The sequence below is a fragment of the Crotalus tigris genome, unplaced genomic scaffold (assembly GCF_016545835.1).
Source record: "Crotalus tigris isolate CLP2741 ecotype Arizona unplaced genomic scaffold, ASM1654583v1 scf7180000017952.28453644438:3035480, whole genome shotgun sequence".
Lineage (NCBI taxonomy): Eukaryota > Metazoa > Chordata > Lepidosauria > Squamata > Viperidae > Crotalus > Crotalus tigris.
Genome location: NW_024096741.1, coordinates 335,954 through 362,724, shown reverse-complemented (window position 1 = coordinate 362,724; position 26,771 = coordinate 335,954). Strand labels below are relative to the sequence as shown.

Sequence of the window (26,771 nt, the reverse complement as noted above, 5' to 3'; positions counted from 1 at the left end):
GTTGAACTATACATGAGATTAGGTAAAAAGTTTAAAATACTCTTTGGAATAAAATTATCACTGTCACACTAACAATGAGAAGTAGAAAATTAAATTGGTCCTCTTGCACATATAGTTACTTCCTGTAGATGTTAATTTTCATTTTAAACCTATTTATAAGCACTAGCTTGATCTATTTTAAAACCTCTTTTAAAATGACTTATCCCATACAAAAGCAGGCAAAGTACTATTACTTCTATTTAACTGAAGTCAGTGACAGAAAAAACTTCTACAGGTTTATGAACCACCTAAGACAGAGGTTCCCAAACTTTTGGGCACCGGGGACCGGTTACATGGAGAGAGGTGTTTTCGCGGATCGTACAGAGTGTGGTTTTGTGTGGTGCCTGCATCCTGTGGTTGGGGCTTTCCTTGTTTGTGTGGACCAGTTGCTGTCATGCCATGGCCTGGTACAGGTCCACAGATCAGGCGTTGGGGACCCCTGACCTAAGATGAACAGGAGAACCAGGGATACATATATATATATATATATATATATATATATATATATATATATATATATATATATATATATATATATATATATATATATATATTTCTGAGGTTTTCGCGGGTATTTGTATATAGGTCTTTGGTTGTTCGGGTTTTCTCCCGCGTAAAATTGGAAGTGTCTTGGCAACGTTTCGACGAAGTCACATTCGTCATCTTCAGGCTGGTGTTTTTAGCTTCTTGCTTTGAGCAGCAATGTGTGGTTTTAGCTGTTTCTTCCTTTTAACTGCCAGTGAGGGTATGAACTGATTGGATGGGAGCTTGGCTGTGTTCTGATTGGCTGGGGGAGTGTTCTGTTTGGTTGTGCTCAGGTTAGTCTTTTAAAACCCCTCTGCAACTCAGACTAACCTGAGCACAACCAAACAGAACACTCCCCCAGCCAATCAGAGCACAGCCAAGCTCCCATCCAATCAGTTCATACCCTCCACTGGCAGTTAAAAGGAAGAAACAGCTAAGACCACACATTGCTGCTCAAAGCACGAAGCTGAAAACACCAGCCTGAAGATGACGAATGGGACTTCGTCGAAACGTCGCCAAGACACTTCCAATTTTACGCGGGAGAAAACCCGAACAACCAAAGACCTACATATATATATATATATATATATATATATATATATATATATATATATATATATATATATATATACTGATTTCAACCTCTAGTACAGGTAGTCCTCGACTTACAAAAGTTCATTTAGTGACCATTCAAAGTTACAACAGCACTGAAAAAAATGACTTACAATAGTTTTTCACACTTGTGACCATAGCAATATCCCCATGGTCACATGATCAAAATCAGATGCTTGGCAATTGACTCATATTTATGACTGTTGCAGCATCCCAGGGTGATGTGATCACCTTTTGCAACCTTCTGACAAAGTTAATGGGGAATCTAGATTCATTTAACAATTGTATTACTAACTTAACAACTGTAGTGACTCACTTAACAACTGTGGCAAGAAAGGTTGTAAAATGGGGCAAAACTAACTTAACAAATGTCTCACTTAACAACAGAAATTTTGGGCTCAAGTACTTTCAGCAATAGACTACTGGGTGGGGACTTCTAGGAGCTGCAACTGGCTGGGGGATTCTGGACATTGCAGCTTACACATTTGGAAAGCGGACTTTATTAGTTAGAGAAGACTGGGCTAAGGCTTCTTTTTTCTAGGTTGTTAATGTTCTGAGTCTTAAATTGTTTAAATCTGCCTTTCTTTTCCCTTTTGTAACACTTTTAGTGTGGAATGCCCAGGGTATCACTTGAGTGAAATGTGCTATACAAAAGTATACACACATGTAATCCGTATGAAGTTTATCTATGTAATTGATCTTAATTTTATTATTTTGTTCTGAGTATTAAGACAATATAAGCTCAAATTATTATAATTTACTTTACAGAGACTGCAAACCAGTATGAAAAATATAATTTTAATATACAATTTCCACAGATAAACTAGAAGATTCTTTCATATTTCTGTACTCGTACAATATAATTTTTAACACGAAATAAAACATGATAAAAATTGCTGTTGCTCATTTTATCCTAGGCTTGCTAAACTTTCTTATGTTTACTATGACTCCACAGATGAAGTTAAATCATTAAATTATTGATCTTGTTTTAGGGTTTTGTAAATCTATTATTTAGGGTTTTGTAAATCTATTATTTATGCAACAAGCTCTGATTAAAAAATCTTGTGTGAATTCAGCCAATTCGTTCATAAGGCAACTTACTCAAATCATATTCTAGTAAATGCACCATCCTATAGGCATATCAAGACGAACAGGAAATGTTGTTTCATATGCCAATAACGCAACAGTTAAAAAACTAAATGGAAGTGATGACCTGTCCTAAGATCATGCAGTTTTGGTGTCATACCTGATAGGCCTGGAACAACTTGAACTTTCAAATATTCCCCAAAGTACATAACTCATCAGTAAAGCTGTGTCTATGCTGAAAGGTGTTATTGTTTTCTGTACTGAAAACCGCAAGGATTTACTTTCAAACCGCGCGGCATGCCTTCTCACCCAACTTATACGACGGGCGTAATGTTATTCCTCCACAGATTTATAGTGACAGAACTCGTGTTCCCTTAGTTAGGAAAGCATTTCATCTTGAAAGACAGAGAGAGAGAGGGAGAGAGAGAGAGAGAAAGAGCCAATGTGCTTGTGATCATCGGGTCTTTTAAATATTTCAGCAAAAGAGCGCCTTGTTTTCTTTTGTCATCCAAGGAAAGGAAATGGATCACAACGATTGGTTTCCATTTCTCTTTTGTTAACGATACAATGGCATCCTTTCCTATCTGCCTTCTTGCTTCGGTCACCGTTTCTTTTTCTGTTCCAAGACACCGGTTTACGTCCCGGCGACCAGCGTAAGTCGCAAAGGAAGTTTCCGCTCGGCAAACCACCCGGCCAAGACGACAGCCGCGGACGGGCTGGGGTGCGCGCGCCCTCTTTCCGTCGCAGGGAGTGGCGGCGGCGGCGGCGGCCCTCCCAGTCCCTCCTCTCTGGCTGGGGAGCTTTGCGGAGAGGAGGAGGGTGAGCTGTGGGAGGGTCTCCATTGAAATAAACAAGCAGCCAGTGATTAAAACGGGAACATGGCGGCCGCGGAAGACTCGGCAGCTCCAGCTTCCTCTTACAAAGCAAAGGTCAGCGCTGGCGGCAGCTTGAGCGATAGGAGCCGGAGACTTTACTGACCTCGGTAAATGGAAGCGCCTGTGCGCCCCGGCCGCCGGGCCCCTTCTCTGCGGAACAGGCGGGAGGTGGATAGCAGAGGGGCACTCCCGGCTGTGCGCTGTCGGATAACCCGAGCTTGCGCGCGTTGCAGCCGGGGAAGGCGAAGGAACTGCCGGAGCTGATGCCAGGAAGACCAAACGGGGGAGACGTCCTGGCACCAGACTGGTTTTCTTCCTCCTGCTCCCGTCCTCCGCCTCTCCGAGAGGCAACTTGGGGGGATCTTCACCCGAAAGGGGGAGGTGTCCGCCTGGTTGTTTGCTGCTCCTTAATGAGGGGCATGCGGTTCCCCCGAGCGGGGAGTGAATAATGGAAGCGGGAGCGAACTGAAGTTGGGGTTTAACATCTTCCTCTCCTGCATTCTCTTTAAAGAGAAGGGGGTGTCTCGGCCGTCTTGCTTGAAGGGATGGGAGAATAGGGAAGCCGCTTTGGGAAACGGGGGTGCCGCTGGCAGGGAAAAAGCTGGTTGCGCCTCCTCCTCCTCCTATCGAGGGAGGGTCGTTCTTGCAGAAGAGATTTTAGGGGTGGCAGCTGAGCGGTACCCGCCTCTCTCCGAAGGCTTCCCCAGGGAGCCCCCATCGTGCTGTCCCCCGGCAAGTGTGAGGGAGACTGAGCCCCTCCAGGAAGGGGACGTGTTAGGGGAGACTACGGCGGCGGACTGTCGCGGTGCAAGTTGCCTCGGTGGAAAATTGAGTTGGGGCGGCAAAACTCTGGTCCCTAAACGAGCTTTTGTTATGGTTAACTTCTTCAACTTTGTGCGCGGCGGCGCGGCCTTCGCAATCCCCCTTTCCCGGAACCCGACTAGGCCCTGCCTGCTCGCCGCTGGGTGCGAGCGCAGCTTGGGGAGCCGCATTGCTGCTTCGTGTGGCTGGCTGGGTGGGGGAGGGGACGGCGGTAGTAGTGGCGGAGGCGTCTCGGCTGCGCTGTCGTCCTCTCCGCTGGGCGGCCTAAGGAGCCGGGTTGCTGCCCGTTGGGCTGAAGGCTTCCTGGGCGACTCGGCTTTGGAGCACCCGAGTATTCGGCCCCTCTTTCCTCTCTTCCCTTTCCGTCTGGGCGGAATCGATCGCGCTGTGTACAATATGTGGGAATAGAGATGGAAGCGCGGGGAGAAGCGTAACCTTGCTTTCTATTTGGGACGTTTTTTGTTTAATGGGTCAAAGAGAAAACCGTATTTCGACCTCCCTTGCTCTTAATTGTATTTGGAGAATTGCGTACGCCTTCTCTTTTCCCGTGTGGCAGTGAGGATGTGCGCCTAATCCCTTTTCCACCTGCTCCCTTTCCTTGTGCAAGGGGAGGGTATTGGACACAAACAGCACAGTTTTGCTATAGCTTTCTATTGAAGGTGCACGCAGTCCCTAAGGCCTCTGATTTCAAGAAGCACAGCGACGGCGTTTTTGCTTCCTGATAGGCAGAAGCTTTTTTATTCCTTGCTCCTGCTCTTGCAAAGGTATCCAGGGTTATTGGTTGTCTTGGTAACTTTGACTTTGTTCATGTAATATCTATTTTTCATCTATGCCACTTCCCACATATATTGTTGTCATCAGCCTGATACTGCGGCTTTCTTAGGCTCATTGTATTGTATAAAAGTAGACGAATAAAACAAAGTTGAATAATAAAAATGGAAAAAACAAATTCGTTATATTTATAAATAAATATGATTTATTTATAAATCATAAATGTATAGTTTATGGGAGTGTAAACATGTTACTATGAATATATTATGAATATATTTCTAAAATTCTTTCATGAAAGGATAATGATGACCAAAAGGTTTTTTAAACTTATTAACTAAAAACAGTTCATTAATTTAGAATTTTCATGAAAAAAAAATCTTATGAGCGTGGTCACTAAAGAGTTGACACTGACTTAATGCCATAATCAGAAATTTAGAGTTTTAACTGCCTGGAACAGTCTCTGAAATTATATCAAAATTCTGAATATTCTAATTTACTAATTTCTAAGTGCATGTGAAGAAAGGTGTACAGATTTTAAAAATAAACAGAACCTACATGTGTGTAGATTTTGGAGTAATTCTGGTTTCATTATGCTTTAATCATCCCTTTTTAAAAGGAAAGCTGGACAGTAAAGATACTTAAAAAAATTGATTTACAGCTTCATTTGTAATTTGTGTATGTAAAAACTACTTACAGTATCTATACTAAATCTCTACTGGGTATCTGAGGCAGTAGCTCAGCTTTAGCCAATACAAATATAGTATGTGGCATACAAGACTGTTGATACTTGGATTACAGAATAACCAGTTCTTAATTACTTGTTTCATTGTGATTTACAGTGTTTCTTAATACAGTGACAAAATTTCCAAAAACTGATAGTAAAAATATTGCTCTGTAAGAATCTTTTTCCAGTGGCTGCAAAGTAACGATTTCAGGGTTTTTTGTTTTTTGTTTTGGTATAGTAGTAATGATTTTGGTAGTAGTAACAATCATATCTTTTTCTATTTGTATTTTAAGTGTTCTGTAGTACATGAAAGGTGATTATAAAATAAAATTACTAGTCTCTAAATTGTTGGAAGCCTTACGTTTACAAAATTTATCTTTTTAGATTTGTATATAGATTTATAAGTAGTGGGTCTTTGGTTGTTCGGGTTTTCTCCCGCGTAAAATTGGAAGTGTCTTGGTGATGTTTCGACGAAGTCCCATTCATCATCTTCAGGCTGGTGTTTTCAGCTTCGTGCTTTGAGCAGCACATTTATAAGTAGTGTCTATAGATTTAATTTATTAAAACTTATCTTCAGTAATGAGGATTAAGGTGCAAAGCAAAATCACTTCTTTGTGGCTTACTAAGGATGCTCTAATAGTCCAATTGATTCTTAAGTTTTTCTTGGGTAACCAACAAGCTCAGTGTTACAAGCTGCCATATAAATCCAATAAAAACAATTTCTAGGATTTTTGTGATACTGTATATCATGGGGGACCAATATTTTGCCTTGCCTGGGTCTCATTAAGTGAAGAGGAATTGTCTTAGGCCACATATAAAATGTATAATATAGTTAATGTATATAAACAACAAACTTCCTTTAAAAGTTTATGATCTTGTGGGCTCTCATTACTAGCTGTCCAAGGCCATATGTGGGTTGGACACACCTGCTGTATATTATCTGTGCAAATCCTTTATTTCAAACGAGGACTCCAGTGGGGAATAGCTGACATGGAATCAATAATTAAGTTTGATTGTATTCATTGTGGTCTGACTAAGAAAATGATAGTGTCATATCTTTCTTTTTATTGTTTATTAATTTATATTATGCCTTTCGTCTAGGAGCTCTCTCTTCCAGTTTTTACTCACAGCAACCCTATGCAAAGTGTGGAAAAAGGCCATACTCTCTCAAGGGCTTAGTGGAGCTGCTTCAAAAGTGTTCTTTTGTTTCCTATATCCTTATGCACTGATAGTATTTTCAGTGGGATGTTGGTAAAGTGAAGTGGCTATACAGGCACTTGGGCATGGACATGATTGGGGAAGGTTTCAGAAGAGCTGTGCTGAATCTTTCAAAGAACACAGCTGCTTTAGAACTTCAGGGAGTGCTATTTTCTTACAAATGTTTCAGAAAACACTGCTTTAAATACTTGCATAGCCTGTCATAAATTAATGTTGATATATTGCATTTATAGACTTAGTTATTATATGAGTGATAAAAAATCTTTAAAAATTGTGCAATCACTATTCACTTTAACCTTTAGTTAAACATGCTTTTTGTGATGGGACAATAAATTGCAGTATAAGTGATAGTCATACTAAATCAACTTGATAGGTTTAAAATAGACTTTGTTGTAGCTGTTCTACAATGTTCATTGTCTTCTGTCACCTTTTGTTGATGATCTTGCCTCCATTTTGATATCTGTTGTAGTTTGTAGCTATAATGAACTCCCAGGGTGGATTCATAATGTAGAAATTTTGAGATTCAAACTGCAAGGAAAATGTAGGTTTTCTGAAATATTTTATAAATATTGTGCTCTGAATGAATTGGCTTACACACGTTTAATCCTCTTTACATAACAATCTAAAATCCATCTGTCTATTTGACAAATCCTTGGTGTTCCTTTCTTTGTTCTTTCTTGCATTAAAGAAATATTCCAATAATACTAGATGTGCTTTTTCTTGAGAATTAAAATCTATGTATGTTTTCCTGTTATGATTCATAAATATTTTATTACTTTCATATCAAGCATTGAAGAGGCAAAGAACATGCATTTGAAATAACATAATTATAACAAACTTGTGAGCCACTAAGATTTTTCTGTGATTGCAGCAGTATACAAATTTAATCAATAGTACAATATATGTGTGTGTATGTGTGTGTGTATGAGTGAGAGAGATAAGATTTCCTTACCTGCAAGATATAATGAAATCTTACTAGGTTAACACTATTTGTATGAAACAGAACATCCATTATCTGATTATATTCTTTGACCACCTTGGATAGTTGTAAAGACTAGCCTATGGAAGGAAATGTAGCTATAGTAAAAAAGAATTAGTTGAACATATGTGTATTTATAGAAAAAAGAATGTCGATTATACCTTGCAATTTGCTCTCAGGTGCATACTATCTTTTATAGTAGGCAATTTTGATTTTACCAAAAATGTTTTGAGTTGGAAATAAAGATAATAAATTCGAAGTGTAGCAATATGTCGATTCTTCCAAAATATTTATTCACTTAGGAAATGAATCTCTTAGTAGTTACATGTAAACTAAAAGATATTGTAAATAGCTTTATTCATTTGGGAGGAAAGTAAGCCTTGTTAATATGTTGCTGCTGCAATTTAGAAACTTATGCCATTTAAATGGTACATATATTCTTCTAAATAAGTTCACGATTCTCTCTTTTTGTCATAATATTAGGTAGTAAGTACACTTGAGTAACCACTGAAATGTCAGATTCATAAGTAACCATTGAAATCAGAGCTGTTCAAACTGAAATAAAATAATTATTTGTCATGTATTTGATCTTTCATAATGTAATGTAGATACATGTTGTGAGAATCAAAATAACATAATTTTATTGAATTCTATGGCTAATTTTCATTTCATTTCAGTATCATATCTATGTTCAGTTGTAGTCACTAGTCATTATAGCATGTATTCTATTGGCTCTTTTGTGTGGGAATATAGACGTTTTATTACTTTGTTTTCAGGGGAAGGCATAGAAAGAGTTGTCACCTAAAAATACTGCAAAGAAAACTTCTGTTCTCAGCTGAACTTGAAAGAGGAAGTGCACCTTTATGCTAGCAAGATTGCATAAAGCTGTTTCCTGTTGAACATTGAAGGTGCATCTTGTTTTATAACCACAGATGATTATGTGGGTGAACTGACTATATTACTTTTGGTCACATTTTATATTTTATAAAGTATTCTTTTCATCTTATAAAACACATATTTTAAAAATCTTTACTAAGTATTCTGAGCACATGTTTATAAGGTGTGAATGAGTTGTGTTATTTCCAAAAAGACCAAGCCAGGTAAAGTCCAGATCAGCACCAGATATCTTTGTAACACATTCCAAAGAAACGATGTTGGAAATTCAAATGAGCAGGTTCATATTTTGCTTTTGAAACAGACATTTCTAGACTTTTATATACAGATAGTCCTCTGAGACCTTTCTTGCCATCATTGTTAAGTAAATCACTGCAGTTGTTAAGTTAGTAACATGAGAGTATTAAGTGAATCTGGCATCCCCATTGACTTTGCTTGTCAGAAGGGGATCCCATGACCGCAGAACACTGCAATCGTCATAAATACAGTGATGGAAAAAAGTATTTGATCCCCTACTGATTTTGTACATTTGCCCACTGACAAAGAAATGATCAGTCTATAATTTTAATGGTAGGTTTATTTTAACAGTGAGAGACAGAATAACAATCCAGAAAAACACATTTCAAAAAAGTTATAAATTGATTTGCATTTTAGTGAGTGAAATAAGTATTTCACCCCTTCACATGACGTAGTTGGCAATCACAGAGGTCAGACATTTCTTGTAGTTGGCCACCAGGTTTGCACACATCTCAGGAGGGATTTTGTCTCACTCTTCTTTGCAGATCGTCTCCAAATTATTAAGGTTTCGATGCTGATGTTTGGCAGCTCGAACCTTCAGCTCCCTCCACAGATATTCTATGGGATTAAGGTCTGGAGACTGGCTAGGCCTCTCCCGGTCCTTAATGTGCTTCTTCTTGAGCCATTCCTTTGTTCCCTTGGCCATGTGTTTTGGATCGTTGCCATGCTGGAATACCCATCCATGACCCATTTTCAATGCTCTGGCTGAGGGAAGGAGGTTCTCACCCACGATTTGATGGTATGTGGCCCTGTCCATTGTCTTTTTGATGCGGTGAAGTTGTCTGTCCCCTTAACAGAAAAACACCCCAAAGCATAATGTTTCCACCTTCATGTTTGATAGTGGGGATAATGTTCTTGAGGTCATAGGCAGCATTCCTCCTCCTCCAAACACGGCAAGTTGAATTGATGCCAAAGAGCTTGATTTTGGTCTCATCTGACCACAACACTTTCATCCAGTTCTCCTCTGAATCATTCAGATGTTCATTGGCAAACTTCAGATGGGCCTGTACATGTGCTTTCTTGAGGAGGGGGACCTTGCGGGTGCTACAGGATTTCAGTCCTTCACGGCATAGTGTGTTACCAATTGTTTTCTTGACGACTATGGTCCCAGCTGCCTTGAGATCATTGACAAGATTATTCCATGTAGTTCGGGGCTGATTCCTCACTGTTCTCATGATCATTGAAACTCCACGAGATAAGATCCTGCATGGAACCCAAGATCGAGGGAGAGTGACAGTTATTTTGTGTTTCTTCCATTTACGAATAATCACACCAATTATTATCACCTTCTCATCAAGTTGCTTGGTGATAGTCTTGTAGTCCATTCCAGCCTTGTGTAGGCCTACCATCTTGTCCTTGACATCCTTGGACAGCTCTTTATCTTAGCCATGGTGGAGAATTTTGAATCTGATTGATTGATGGATTGCTTCTGTGGACAGGTGTCTTTTATACAGGCTAGCAAGCTGAGATTAGGAGCACTCCCTTTAAGAGATTGCTCCTAATCTCAGCTCATTACCTGTATAAAAGACACCTGGGAGCCAGAAATCTGGCTGATTGATAGAGTATCAAATACTTATTTCATTCATTAAAATGCAAATCAATTTATAATTTGTTTGAAATGCGTTTTTCTGGATTTTTTTGTTATTCTGTCTCTCACTGTTAAACCTACCATTAAAATTATAGACTGATCATTTCTTTGTCAGTGGACAAATGTACAAAATCAGCAGGGGATCAGTACTTTTTTCCCTCACTGTGTAAGTCCATTGCAAAGCATCCGAGTTTTGATTATGTGACCATGGACGGTCATAGGTCATTTTTTCAGTGCCAGTGTAACTTTGGTCACTAAACGAATTGTTGTAAGTTGAGGACTGTGTAGTCAGCTGCAGTTCCATTTCCTTTTTTCCTCCCATTCAAAGAAGTTTATGTCATCTGACTATGAAACTTACATTTTGCTCATGCAGTACGTGACATGTAAGCAGCCTATCTTTAAAATAATGTTTTTAATATAAAAATTCATATTGTAGACATTATATTGAGGGTTTTTTGGTATTCTCTGAAGTTGATTGTTTTCTTGCAGACCCCCCCAAAGTAAGGCAGCATCGTCAGTGCTAGTAAGGAGTGGGGTTTGCTCACAGTTTATATTCTAGTGGTTTGTTCTATCAGTGTTACCAGTAGTAGTGGTGGTTTTAGAAGTACTTTAGTTGGACTGTTTACTGTTGGCTTCTTTGAAAGTTTCTTGATTGAGGTACTGTTTACTTGAATGTTGGTCTGATGTTAAATCTTGGAGTTAATCTATGCTCATCTGGATGCTGATTGCTGGTGGAGAGGTGCTTAGGTCTTTTTGTTCCTTTTTTGGCTTGTTGAATGTCTTTTTTGCATATTCCATAGATATTGTTATGGCTGATTTGTCAGAGTGCCCTAGAAGTTCCCTAGCATTTTTGGACTTGGCTTGGTCTAAGACTGTCCCAGTTTCCCAACTGAAACTATGGTTAAGTCTGTCCATATGTTGTGAAATTAAAGAACTTTCATCATATCTTCTGACTGCTCGTTGGTGTTCGTGGATGTGTTCTGCCAGTCTTCTGCCTGTTTGTCCTACATAGTGGTTGTTGCAGTCACTACACTATATGTAGATGACTCCTGATTTTCCTTCTGGGGCTGCTGGATCTTTTGGTTTGCTCAGGATGCTTTGAAGGCCTTGAGTTAGCTTTTGTGCTACATTGATTCCATGTGGAATCAATCAAGCTGAAAGAGCACCAAGGACCCTAATATCAACCCTAAGCTACAAATATTCTCCTTCTTTGAAACATTAAATTGCTGGGTTGAATATAAAGAGTCAGAAGGAACTTATATAAATATAAATTAATATAAATTAATATGCATAAATTGTTTTCAATATTTGTGTGCGTGTGTGCACTAAGCAGTGGTATAAATCTTTAATATTTTTAATAAAATTTTTAATTATTTTTAATTTTTACAAAATTTTCATTCCCTTGTCATAACATATATGATTTCTTTTATATCCTAAAAGAATACTTAAGATACTTCTATATAATATTTAATTCTCTATTCCAATTTGAGAATAATTATTGGCATATGGGAGAAATGTGCACATTTCATTTCTATCACTGAAAATGAAATATCTGTAACTTTTGGAAAAGAATACAGTAAAATCAATAATTATAGAACAACAGAAATCGTGGGCACTCCATCACTGGAGATTTTCAAGATGAGACTAGACGTTCACCTGCCTGAGACGGTATAGACTAGACGTTCACCTGCCTAAGACGGTCCAGCCCCCTGCTTGACCAGGGGGCTGGACTAGAAGACCTCCAAGGTCTTCCAGCTCTATTCTGTTCTGTTTTAACATAGAGTGAAAACATGAAGTGAAAACAAAACATATGTATCTGGGGAGTTAACTAGAATTGGTTATTTGTTATATATTTGTTTTGTTTGATTTTTAATATACTGTCAATTCTCAAATACAGGTTCTAGGGTGATATATAAGAGGGAGTTGGCATCAGGCTAGAAACCAGGAATTTGTGAGTTCTAGTTCTACCTTAGGTATGAAAGCTGGCTGGTTGACTTTGTGCCAGGCACTCACCTCTTTAATTGTTATTCTGAGGAAAACAGGAGAAGGAAAAAATAAGTTTGCTACTTTGAGTTATTTATAAAATATATAAAAGTTCAATATTGGGAGGAGTAAAAACTTCTGCAGCAGTTGAAATCATTTATTTAAACTTTCATATCTAATATATTGCCTTGGTCTTTCCTAGTAGTCTCCCATTAAGCAACCTATAAACATAGCACTAAAACATTTCAGAATACTGAACAGTTAAACACTCAGGCAACTTTAAAAAAATTCTATTGATAGCTGATACCATATATATGGAAGTGAGCTGCAAAAATTAATGAGAGGAAAATAATGCATATATTAATCTTTATTTTTAAAAAATATGCAAAATTTGACGATGGAAACAGCCAAAGATATTTGCATTCTTCTTACTTTCTGTTTATGTGAGAGCTTATGTACTAAGAATCCTGAAAAGTTCTAGAGATAAATAGTTTTGTTAAACCACTGATCTGAGTATAGACAAGGCTGCAATCTTATGCATGCTTATTTCTTTCAATAGGACTTTTATAGTATACTTAAAGTGTAGATTGGCAACAGTCATTTTATTTACTTACTGATTCTTTATATATAATCAGTTGATTGTACTTACTGATTCTAATGTTTTGTTAGATGTTATATTTCTGCACATGAAGGCTAGCTTCTGCACATGGAATGATTTTTGTGTACTTTATGTTAGAAAAACATAGATTCTACATTTTTTTTCTTCGGTTCATATCTTATTATATACCTTTTCATATGAGGAACAGACTATAACTTTTTTTTCTTTTTTTCTTGGTTACTTGTGTTGAAGCCATTGTGCCATGGGAGGATTATCAATATATCTTCTTTAATAGTCTGCAGAGTCTCCAATTAAATATAAATTTTGGAAAGTCATATTTTTTAAAAAAAATAACTTGTATTATCCATTGAAAAATTGAAGAAGACACCAGTATTTTTTTTGAAATAGCAGAAAATTACTGAAACTTCATGAATTTTTGGCTATTATTAAAATACAGTTTTGGCTTTAGTGCCCACAGGATCACTTTTTTTAAAAAAAAAAAATCACTTACAGTATGCTACAATTTTCTTCTGAAAAATAAAATAATCTGTCGGTATTTCATGCAGTAATGATTTGAATACTAAAAATTGATGCTAAATGCTGTGATTACAGGAACTTGCCTTTAATAGTAAGAAACTATGTTCTTAGTTTTCATCAATATTTATCCTACTAAATTTTCCAGATATTCTGTACTGAAGGATATTTAACTTTTTGATGTCATAAAGTGTTTATCTGGAGAATGATTTGATTGTCTATTTTCTGTGTTGATTTTAAGCAGGTTAAATATTGATAAACAGGCTCAACTGCATCAATATCTTGCTCTTACTAGAGCAGAATGTAACTGGTTGGATGCAAGTGATGCTTGTACATCATTCTTTAAAATACTCTGTTAAGAGACTTTGTTGCTTGCAATATGGATCTCGGCATTGGGTTGGCTTTTTAAAGCTAAAATTTCTTTACATGTAAATCTGATTTCCACACAAAAAACATTAAAAAATATTATTCTTTAGAAATGATGCCTTAAATCATCAAGAAAAGAATCATTTTCATGTACTTTAGAACAGGGCTCTCCAACCTCTGGGCCACCGTCCACTACCAGGCCAGGGTTTATTTGCAACTGCCTTGTGGAGTGGCAGGCTGGCACTCGTATGTGCATGCCATCCCACTGCTCTCATGGTGCAGCTCCCTTATCCCTCCCGCTGGGCTGCCAAGCCACAAAGGTTGGGGACCACTGCTTTAGAGTGACAAAAAAATAATGTGGCAATATAAAATAAGCAGTAGAATTCAGTATTAATGTTTATTGTCTGTCTGTTTGTTTATAGCAGGCTTGAGATGTATCTGAAGATTGAAGTTTTCAAATATTCAACCAATACTGATTTAACTGCCTCATTGAGTCTTGGTAAGTTATCTTTATTAAGTTATCATTAAAAGGAATGAAGCATATGAAATGTTGCACAAAAATAATTAATGTTGTGTTTTCAGATTCTTTTTTCTATTGAAAAAAGACTTATTAGCTAACTAAGTCATATTGAAAAGCAGACCTTGAAACAGATTTCCTACATGTTTGGACTCTCCCACTTAGGAAATCTTTTGGAGTGGGATGGGCCACCTTTCCTCACCTTGTGGGGTCTGAAGTGAAGATATCCAGTCTTGAGACCCTAATGATGCAGTACCTGACTCCGTTATCCTTCTCTTACCACCTCTTGCCAAAGAAAGTTCCTGTCAGTTGTTTTCTGCAATGGAAGCTCTAAGAAGGAACACTGAAACAGAATTCAAAGCAAAATATTACAATTGTTTTGTTTTGGTCTTAGCAGTAAAAAAAAAAAAAACTGCTGTTGCTTTGCAAAGCAGGTGTAAGAGTTAGTTCTTACACAGGCAGTAAAAAGTAACATGGGAGCAAATTGCAAAAACAAGGGACAGATGAAAACCAACCTTTTTACACAAAAGAAGGGGTGGGTAGCCTATTTCATAGAGATTGCTCTTCAGACATAGCAATTATTAGGTATATTTCATTGTGGCTTTGAATCTTTTTTTTTTAAGTACAAATAACTTATCAGAAAGTCTTATACTGTGTGAGCTTGGCTAATTGGTTCCAGTCCTGCCTGTTGGACTGGAAGTCTGACAATAGCATCAAGGTATGCTTTGTTGGCAGCTTTATTGAGGTGAGGTGCTTTTTTAAAAGCTTGCATTGGCTTCCTCAAAAATATATTTTGAGTTTATATAATGAGTCCTTATTCTGAAAGTCTTACAATTTCAGTTTTGTTTCAGATCTTTTTTTTTAATTGTAAACCTTAAAAAACTCTGCAGGCAGACCATGAACTGCATAAAAAATATACCTCCCTTTTTTTAAAGATAATGCCCTTGTTATGGGGTTATATCTGATGGATTAAGAGTAAAGATGGCTCAATCAGGGACAAAATATAAAAGGAACAATAGACAGTAACTCTATTTGTAACTCAGTTCAAATATAGTCAGATTATTTTTGTTTACATTTGCATAATTTCCCTTTACATAAACATATGTGGCTTGAGAGAATGACTTGGTTTAGTTAGAAATAGGTTACTGCCTATCTTGACTAGGGGCCAATGTCTCCCACCGCCATGCCTGGTATAGAAGGTTCCATCACTTTTCCAAACTATAGTGAGGGGAAAAATTATTTGATCCCCTGCTGATTTTGTACATTTACCCACTGACAAAGAAATGATTGTAATAGTAGGTTTATGTTAACAGTGAGATATAGAATAACAACAAAAAAATCCAGAAAACGGAATTCAAAAAAGTTATAAATTGATTTGCATTTTAATGAGTGAAATAAATATTTGATCCCCTATCAGCAAGATTTCTGGCTCCCAGGTGTCTTTTATACAGATAACGAGCTGAGATTAGGAGCACTAATTGGAGCTCCATGCAAGATCTCACCTCGTGGAATTTCAATGATCATGAGAATGGTGAGGAATCAGCCCAGAACTACACAGAATGATCTTGTCAATGATCTCAAGGCAGCTAGGACCATAGTCGTCAAGAAAACAATTGGTAACACACTATGTCGTGAAGGACTGAAATCCTGTAGCACCCGCAAGGTCCCCCTCCTCAAGAAAGCACATGTACAGGCCCATCTGAAGTTTGCCAATGAACATCTGAATGATTCAGAGAACTGGATGAAAGTGTTGTGGTCAGATGAGACCAAAATCAAGCTCTTTGGCATCAATTCAACTCGCTGTGTTTGGAGGAGGAGGAATGCCCATCTCTACTGTCAAACATGGAAGTAGAAACATTATGCTTTGGGGTGTTTTTCTGATAAGGAGACAGGATAACTTCACTGCATCAAAGGGACAATGGACAGGGCCACGTACCATCAAATCTTGGGTGAGAACCTCCTTCCCTCAGCCAGGGCATTGAAAATGGGTCATGGATGGATATGGCAATGACCCAAAACCCACGGCCAAGGGAACAAAGGAGTGGCTCAAGAAGAAGCACATTAAGGTTCTGGAGTGGCCTAGCCATAAAAAATCTGTGGAGGGAGCTTAATGACTTGGGAGAGGAACTGCAAAGATGAGTGGGACAAAATCTCTCCTGAGATGTGTGCAAACCTAGTGGCCAACTACAAGAAACGTCTGACCTTTGTGATTGCCAACAAGGGTTTTGCCACCAGTACTACGTCATGTTTTGTGAAGGGGTCAAATACTTATTGCAAATCAATTTATAACTTTTTTGAAATGTGTTTTTCTGGATTTTTTTTGTTCTTATTCTGTCTCTCACTGTTAAAATAAACCTATCATTACAATCATTTCTTTGTCAGTGGGCAAACGTACAAAATCAGCAGAGGATCAAATAATTTTTCCCCTCACTATATTTATTTTTCCAGTTCTACTTAAAAAAATCAAGGTAAGATAAGCAAAGGTAAGATTTACGCAGGCTTATGGTTGAATAAAAAGCTTCAGAGGAGTAGTAGCATACACATACAAGAATTGTTTATCCTTTTCACAATTATTATAACAAATTTTTAGACTGCTGTAGTAGGATTTAGTCTTGTCAAAGCACACTTTCCCACTGGCTTTCTGATCCCATCAGTGATTTTTTTTGTCAGGATGCTCCCCTACTTAATCTCTTTCTTACGGATTCTGTTGCTATATTAAACTTACTCAGTCTTTAAATTTGAACCATCATTGCCTTCCCATTAAATGTAAACATGGTTAGCTATGATATATAAAACATAGTATATAAAGCACAGTGGCTTCAGTAGGCACAAGTCTATGTTTTGCCTGTTTCCCATTATTTTTGAATCTGAAAGTAGTATTAAAAGCAGTGCGTAATAAAAATCCCACCATGAGATTTTCTGATATATAAAGTATTCCATTAAAAAAGATCAAACCCTTGAACCAGCCTAAAGTACATATTTAAAGCTTACACTTTTTTTGCACATCAGTATTAGGATTTTTAGAAAATGATCTTTTAATTTTATAAATAACAGTGTTTTCAAGTATGTGTTTTGATATAAGAATTCTGACTTATTGCTTATCTTCTGCTATATGGTATTATAGTACCTGGAAGAGCGAGTAATGTCAAAAACTGGCAACAATCTCTGCCATCTATAAATTACTAGATGAAGGCATATTTTTTTCCAATATCTGAATGAAGATACTGAAAGAACTACCCTAGTGACTGCTTGACAGTAACTGGTGCTAATTAAATGGAGACAAATAATGACACTGATTCCTGGATGAAAGCCAGATTTCCTTTGACTTTCAGAAAACTTAATTTTCTAGCTCTGTTTATCTGTCAGCTTGGTGTGATATTGCAGCTGACTTGCCATTCATAGTGAAAACAATGAATATCTTCTTTATGAAATTAGTTAATTTAATATTTATGCATTTGACAATGTATTGAGCAAAGAGTTATTCATATTTTTTTAAAATAATTATCTATCGTACTCCAGTCCATCTCAGTATTTCTTCTACATGGCTTGCTAATAGTTTGATTAGAAATCATCAGTTGAGATTATGCTATATTCATATACAAAAGTATTTTATATGTGCTCTGAAATATCTATGGTATTGTACATTGTCTAATGTTTGAGAATTGATATATTCTATTACTTCTGTGTATCTATAATCCCAATTAAGTCTCCAGGTTTCTGGTTTACACTACTGATACAGTTTACTTGTGTAAGAATTGCACAACAAATGTAACACACATAGATAATCATTAACTTACAACCACAATTGAGCCCAGAATTTTGTTTATACATCATTGCAATCATAAGTCAAGTTGCCATATGACTGGATTTGATTTTATGGCCATTTTTACAATGTTATTAAGCAAGTCATTTTATCATTAAGGGATTCACATGATAGTAACTATAAATGCAGCTTTTTCAGTGGATGGCTTTTGCTGGAAAAGAAGCAAAAGGTTGCAAAATATGATTGTGGGGTGCTGTAACCAATAGGGATGATGAAGCAATTATAACTTCAAGGACAGGTATAAGAAACTTTTTTCAAGTACGTCATAACATCTAATAGTTACGTGACCAGCTGTAAGTTGAAGACTACCTATATGGAACAGTTGCTATTCAGCTTTCTTTCATTATTTGAGGTTTGGATATTCCAGTAAACTCAGTATTGTATTGGTAGCAATATCAGTTGCTGAAAGGGTTTTAGTTTTGCATATTTTGTTTAATACCTGCTTTTGTATTTTAAGTGAGGATATGTTGTGAACTCCAGAAGAACATATAGTGGATATAGAAAGTCTACACACACCCATTAAAATGCCAGGTTTTTGAGATGTAAAAAAATCAGATCAACGTAAATCACTTCAGAATTCTTTTCCCTTTTAATATAATGTATAAACTACAATTCAATTGAAAAACAAACTGAAAACTTTTAGGGGAAAATATAACTATAAAAAAACAGAACAAGATGGCTGCATAAATATTCACACTGTCTTATAAGTAAAGATATGGCTGTGTTCAGATTTAACCAGTCATATTAAAACTGATGCTAAATAGTCAGTACACACCTGCCATAATTAAAATGACTCTAATTAAGCCCATATGAAGGTCAACTGTTCCAGAAGGATTTTTTTGGCATTTACTCAGTTGCCTCTTACAGCAAAATGCATGGTCTGCAAAGAGCTTACAAAGCATCAAAGGGATCTCATTCTAAGATATCAGTCAGGAGAAGGGTACAAAAAAAAAATGCTTCAAGGCATTGGATATACCATGGAACATAGTGAAGACAATCATCAACAAGTGGAGAAAATATGGCCCAACAGTGATACTACCAAAAACTGAATATGCCTCCAAAAAAAAACAAAGAAGAAAATTACCGGTAGTCCAAGAGGTCTACAACAACCTTAAAGGTTGTATTACATGTGACAACAATCTCCCATATCCTTCATATGTCTGGGCTGTGGGGTAGGGTGTCAATACGAAAAGCCTTTTCTAAGAAAGAAAGCCTCCAAACCCAGTTACATTTTGCAAATACATCACATCTGATAAAAGCATGAGGGAAAATATGTTACAGTCTGATGAGACCAAAATTAAACTTTTTTGCCATAATTCCCAAAAGTATGTTTGGCGCATAAACAACGTTGTGCATCACCAGAAGTACACTATACCCACAGTGAAGCATAGCGATGGCAGATTATGCTTTGGGACTGCTTTTCTTCAGCTAGAACAAGCTTTAGCTTTTAGTCAAGGTGGGGGGAATTATGACAGTCCAAATATCAGTCAATTTTGCCACAAAACTTGCTAAAATGCTGAAGATGAAGAGGAATTTCACCTTTCAACATGAAGACAACTCAAAGCATACCTCCATAAAAACAAAAGAATGGTCTCCCCAGAAGATGATTAAAGTTTTGGAACGGCCTAGCCAAAGATGCCCTTGTAATCCTGGCAGTTTTGAAGTGCTTTTGCAAGGAACAATAACAAAGATTCCAAAGGCAAAATGTGCCATGCTGATAGTCTTCTACCCCAAAAGACTGAATGCTGTCATAAAATCAAAACATGCTTCAAGAAAGTATTAGTTTAAGGATATGCACACTTATGCAACCATGTTAAGTTTTTAATTATTTTTTTCCCTCTAAAAGATTTTAGTTTGTTTTGCAATTGAATTCTACAACTTATGTGTTATGTTAAAGACAGAAAAAGTCTGAAGTTATTTATTATCTTGATCTGATATTTTTACATTTTTTACTCGGCATTTCAACAAGGGTATATAGATTTTCTATATCCACCATACAACAATATCCTGCTAACATACAGCCATACCTTGTCACCCTAGCAGTACTGTTGAAACACTGAATCAATGCTTGGATCTGTGAGGATCTAAATAGGGTAAAATAAGCTTATTTAAATCCTTTCAAGATGGAATTGTTATTCAGATGGCACCCTAACAATAGTGATCCCAATAATTATTTTGGGTTGAGGTATTCTCATCCTGGACAATTTTGAACAGCACATGGAAGATATTTGGCTGGTTCACCAGCTATGGTCCTACCTTACATGGGGTTGCCCCTAGAAATGGAAGGTAACAGCTGGTATGGAATGGATCAGCTAGAGTACTGGTGAATCAATCCAACAAATGAAGGATAACACATATTTATAAGTTGCTATATTAGTTATTAGTAAGTTTCCAGGCCCAATGCAGAATCCTGAATTGTTGTTTTTAAAGCACTACATAATATAACACTAGTTTATATTAAGCAATGCCTTGTCTTAGAATTTGCCTTCTCAATTTGGTCATTGTAAGCTGTTTAACAGTTTGATAGGGAATCATAGACATCTGATGAAAGTAAACAAAAAACCTAAAACTCAGTTGTCTACAAAAAAAAGAACACTAAATTCAAAATGGATTTTTTAAAAATATTTTGGATAGAGCCAGTTTATCTCATCTATTTCCTCAAAAATAGTGAAATAAATTTCACAAACTCGCCCACAAACAAGCTAGTGCATCTTTAAAAGGCAAAGTCTTGCAGCAAAGAACCTATCAAAATGTTTGTTTGTTTCTAATTTGTTTCAGATTGCTAATTCATAGTTTTGCACTCAGTAATAATGGAACAATCGTCTTGTGCTTAAAATTCTAAATGTACCAATTGGCTCAGGAAGACAGGGATCCTCAATTAGGAAACAGCTGTTACATCTACCTACCTATCAATTTGTTGTATTTCTTGCAAGTAGGTGATTTAAATTTGAAGAAAAGTTTTTTTTCTTTTAAAAAAACCCTCTCCTTCCTATAGGCTCCCTTTTTCTGCATAAAGTACTTGGATTGTAACTCTATATTTGGGTTGTTTCAGCACAAACAGCATGTCTAACAAAACAGATGAGTTTTGTGGTATGGTAAAGTCTAGCAAATTCATAATATAAGGTTTCGTAGCTCAGTTTTTCTTTAATCATAAACATGTATCTTAGCCTGAATTATACATAAGTATACATGATTAAAGGAAATAAGAAATAGGGAGTTCAGAGGGTAAGTGAAATAAGATTGCATAAATTATTGTAATTAATGTGTTGCCAATCACACGAACATATAGTGAACAGTTCCTAATCTTTGGAAGTAGATTACAGTCTACTAAAATTTATAACAAACTGTAATAATAATATGCATATTTTTGCAACAGAGTAATATAAATGCCCTGCTTGAGTTGGCATATTGTATCCTAGGTGAATGAATTTCTGATAGTCTGGGCTACATCTAGATGTTTGCTACTATGGTACACATATATAAAAAATAGTAATGACAAATGTGCATGAATAGAGGTGCTTCTTGACGTACGACCAGAATTGGGACCAGAATTGCAGTCATAAGTTGTTGTGGTCATAAATTGGGTAAGGCCTAATTTTTACAACGATTTTTACGGTGATCATTTTTGGCCAAAAATTATCAAAAGTTACAAATTTATCTAATTACAGGATATACAACTGGTTGTAAATATGAATCAGTTGCCATGTATCCTATTATAATCCAATGGCCATGGGGGTGGTGGGATGGCATAGGTGTGAGTACAGGCCCTAGGATACTTTTTCCGAGGCAATTGTAACTTTGACCAGTTGTTAAACAATGGTCATAGGTTGAAGACTTCCGATACGGTAATGATCATAAAGCTATTTTGCTTTAGTTATTTTAATGTTTTTCAGTTCCATATATCTGTGGCGCCCAGAATATTATTGGAAGTATATGTGCTGCTGCATAATGATTTACAGCTTTTTAGCTACCCGCTCGCTTTTCAAAAACGAAACAATTTTTAAAATATTACATTGTTGCTCATTTTTATTTTTATTTTATTTGCTTTACTCAAAAATATATTAATAATTTATAAAAGCGATATTCAAAATATATTTTTAGAATGGTGGCATGTTTTGGGACATTTTGTTCACATTTTAGATAAGAAATTTTAACATTTTATTTTTGCCAACAAGGACTTTTTAAATAGTTTACATCAGTATAAACATTTAGTAATAATCATGGTCAGGTTATTGGAACAAAAAATAAAAGTGACTACTATTTCAGTCATTATCTACATCTCTGATGTTTCTGTGCTTTTTGACAGCTAATTCCTATTAAACATATTTGTATAACATTTTAATGTCTGGATTTATATTATGCAAATCATTATAGTTTGTTGAATATAACAGATAATGTTCTAAACTAAAATCAAGCATGTCATACTATTTCAGCAAGATGCATGGATGCTCTAATATCTTAATTTCGTAAATTTTTCCATAGCTTTGCTGGAAAAGCTTTGGTCTTTTGTTTTAAAACCCAGTAAAGTTTTATATTGGAACTTAGATAATGATGCTGATTTGGATTTTGATGGAATTTATCTCTGGAATGTCTGATGTGGGAATATTGAAGTTTGAAAACATGCAGGATTTATGCTACAAGATTTTAAAAGAAAGGATATAGTAAACTTCAACAAATAAATGAAAATGGGCTTTTTTCATGTATAAATATATGTTAAATTTAGGCTAAATCTAAGGAGTTCTTCACGATTTTACTGTTTAGACTGGTCAAACTACAAGTATAATTAATAACCATCCTGATTTATTTATTTATGAGACTTATATACCGCTTTAAGTGCAAGCACTCTCTAAGCGGTGTACACCAGTAAGCAATGTATATATATATTTACATTGCCCCCAACAATCTGGGTCCTCATTTTACCTACCCCGGAAGGATGGAAGGCTGAGTCAACTTTGAGCCGGTGAGATTTGAACCGCTGACCTGCTGAACACAGTCAGCTAAAGTGGCCTGCAGTACTGCACCCTAACTGCTGCGCCACCTCGGCTCTTTTTTTTTACTAAAGAAAATCCAAATCTGTGTCTATGCTGAAAGGTATTAAATCAGACTTAAATAAGAATTTATAAGGCTTGTAAGCCCACTATCTTTTTGAAAAAATAGTGGAAAGTTTAAGAATATTGTAATCTATAACAATGGGTGGTTTAATAACATTATATTCAAAAACTGCCTTTAGAAATTACATTTTTCAAATACATTTCAAATATTGGCATCATTGCATTTATAGGTTATAGTACATTTGTCCCTAGTAAAAGAAAATCTACTTATATAATATATAATATACGAACTTTTTATAAGAATATAAAAAATATGTTCAGGAGTGAAATTAGACCACTTCTGAAAGTTAATAATAATAATAATAGTAAAGTTGGAAGGGACCTTGGAGGTCATCTAGTCCAACCCCCTGCTCGGGCAGGAAACCCTACACCATTTCGGACAAATGGCTGTCCAGTCTCTTCTTAAAAACTTCCAGTGTTGGAGCATTTACTGCTTCTGGAGGCAAGCTGTTCCACTGATTAATTGTTCTCACTGTCAGGAAGTTTCTCCTTAGTTCTAGGTTGCTTCTCTCCTTGATGAGTTTCCACCCGTTGCTTCTTGTCCTGCCTTCAGGTGCTTTGGAAAATAGCTTAATTCCCTCTTCTTTATGGCAGCCCCTGATATATTGGAATACTGCTATCATGTCCCCCCTTGTCCTTCTCTTCGTTAAACTAGACATACCCAATTCTCGCAACCGTTCCTTATATGTTTTAGCCTCCAGTCCCCTAATCATCTTTGTTGCTCTTCTCTGTCCTCTTTCTAGAGTCTCAACATCTTTTTTACATTGTGGTGACCAAAACTGGATGCAGTATTCCAAGTGTGGCCTTACCAAGGCATTGAAGAGTGGTATTAATACTTCGCGTGATCTTGATTCTATCCCTCTGTTAATGCAGCCTAGCACTGTGTTGGCCTTTTTGGCAGCTGCCGCACACTGCTGGCTCATATTTAAGTGATGTCTACTAGGATTCCGAGGTCCCTCTCACAGTTACTACTATTGAGCATGGTGCCACCTATGCTGTACTTGTGCATTTGGTTTTTCTTGCCTAAATGTAGAACCTTGCTTTTTTCACCATTGAATTTCATTTTGTTAGTTAGTGCCCAGTGTTCAAGTCTGTCCAGATCCTTCTGTATCTGAAGCCTGTCTTCTGGAGTGTTGGCTATTCCTGCCAGCTTGGTGTCATCTGCAAATTTGATGAGTTCCCCATCTATCCCTTCATCCAAATCGTTGATGAAGATGTTGAAGAGTACTGGGCCCAGAACAGAGCCCTGGGGCACCCCACTACACACTTCCCTCCATATAAGTTGGGCAGCAGTTGTTTATCTTGTTATTCTTTTAGATATGTAACAAGTCAACTGGGATGAAAATGGAAGCATGAAACATTCAGTGTGTCCTTGGTTCAGATCATTATCTGAAATAATACCTGTCCTCTGAGCAACTCAGAAATGAAAAGATATTTGTGTATCTGCTGAATATTGGTGTATTATTTTCAAATATTCAATAACATAAATTTAATATAATTTATATTTAAATACATATTTATTTGTTATTTTAAGCTTAATAAATATCTAGGAGATACTAAGAACAATATGATTTAAAAAAAATGTTAACTTTCTCAGCACATTGTTTAATTAACACTATTAATGTTTTTCAAAATCCTTTTGAACATTTTTCATACCATTTGCTTTTAAAAGTAATATTTTAAAAGATATTTTACATTGAGCTATCTTGCATCAGTTCATCTAGTTCTGTCTCTGATACTTGTGGCTGCATCAGCAAAAACTGTTGTTTGAAACTCTCCTCCTCATCTTGTTCACTGCATTAGAGATGTCAGGGATTGATTGTAGACCTGTCAGGACTGTCAAATGTAGTAATTTAATTACTAACTGCAACAATAGCGGCAAGTCTAGTCTGATTGCTGAGAACCAATTTATGTAAGTCATAGTACCTTTCCTTCAAAAACAGCTGGCTATCTAAATAATGTATGAAGGTTATCAGTCAAAGATTTGCAAAATATCTTTTCTTTTAAATAGTAGAAAATCAGTTTGAACTAGTTTTCAGAGGGAACTAAGAAAATTCCACAGACTTGTCCAATTTTGAGTATTGTAGTTAAAAATTAGGGTAATTAATAGTCTAATATATTAGTACTGATAAATATTTTAGTAGCAAAATTACTTAAAAATTATGTTCTGTGATACGTCTTTATCGGAGTGGGTTTTGACAACATAGGAGGGTTTGTTGGCTTCCAGTGTCCTAAATTAATCTATCTAAGTCCCAGCCAAATATCAGTGAAGGAAGTTGTGGTTTCAAATGTCTAGAAGGTTAATTTATATCTAGCGGATTATCAAAATGAAGCTGAAACCTGTTGTTTTAAATATTTATTTTAAAGATTTTTTTCTTTGCTTTTTAAAACTTTTGGGTTATACTTGTTTAATATGTATTGCAGATTTTCTTATAATGATAGTTTACTAAGATAAATGATAATTTCATCAATGACAAAATGTAATAGTTAAAAACTTAATTTTAAACTGTTAAATATTTTAGTTTCTTTTTTTCCAGTTCTTTTTTAATTTTGTTTTATTCAAATACAAATAATACAAATATAACACACATAAATCTAAATAAAAAATAGTATAAAAAATACAAATACTTCAGTGCATCTACACACCTGGAGACCATTTTTCTTCTCACATAACAACTAATAATATACAATATATTTCAATTGTGCCTTTATCCCCTCCAAAACAGCATGTATTCTTGAGCAGGTTTATTCCCTTTTAAATATTTTAGTTTCAAAGCATATTTTTGTAAAGTATTCTTTAAAAAACTGTAGGATTAAGTAAAAGTCATCTAGAAATACGTTTAAAATTGCCAATAAAAAGAATAATAAAGAATAGTTACTTAGTTGCATAATTACATACTGGAGTCATTAAAATATATTTCTGAGAAATATTATTCAAGGAGAATGGATAAATATGGGATGTTGTCAAGTTTCCTAAGAATCATAATTTAAATATTTAAATACATTCTCATTCCAATCTACCAATACTATTATTCCTATTTTTGACACATCTGTACAAAATTCTTTACAAACACATTCAGTTGGTTTCTGTAATTATAACTCTTATAAAATAACACAATATACTTTCATAGAATTCCAATGAACTCATCAGGGTTTAACTAAGAATAATATTCAGTATAACTTTCAGCTGTAAAACAGAGTTGGCTATGTTTGACAGTTCTACTGTTGTCTTGAAAATATTTAAACTAATTGTAAACTTGAAGCGATGTATATCTACAGTGTATGCCAAATGGATATGTGAAGTTCCAGTCTGTTAAGTTAGGCATTCTGGTGCACTCCAGATGTTTTGGATTTCAGATATCATCAGATCCAGATAGCATGAGTAATAACAAGTGACAGTAGAAATTAC

The 26,771-nt window shown here is 36.0% G+C and overlaps 1 protein-coding gene across 4 annotated transcripts in view; it reads left to right on the top strand.

Moving 5' to 3' along the window:
* Window positions 1–2,964: 2,964 nt before the first annotated feature.
* The window catches only part of NCOA2 (nuclear receptor coactivator 2), a 138,271-nt gene continuing 114,464 nt past the window's right edge, over window positions 2,965–26,771 (top strand). Inside the window, exons 1-2 of one of the 4 annotated variants that reach the window (XM_039345399.1) lie at window positions 2,965–3,191; window positions 14,337–14,410. The gene's annotated coding sequence lies outside the window, so the exon portion shown is untranslated. Of the gene's footprint in view, window positions 3,245–14,333; window positions 14,411–26,771 lie in introns of all 4 variants that reach the window. The other 3 variants (XM_039345396.1, XM_039345398.1, XM_039345395.1) reach the window with 3 other exon arrangements.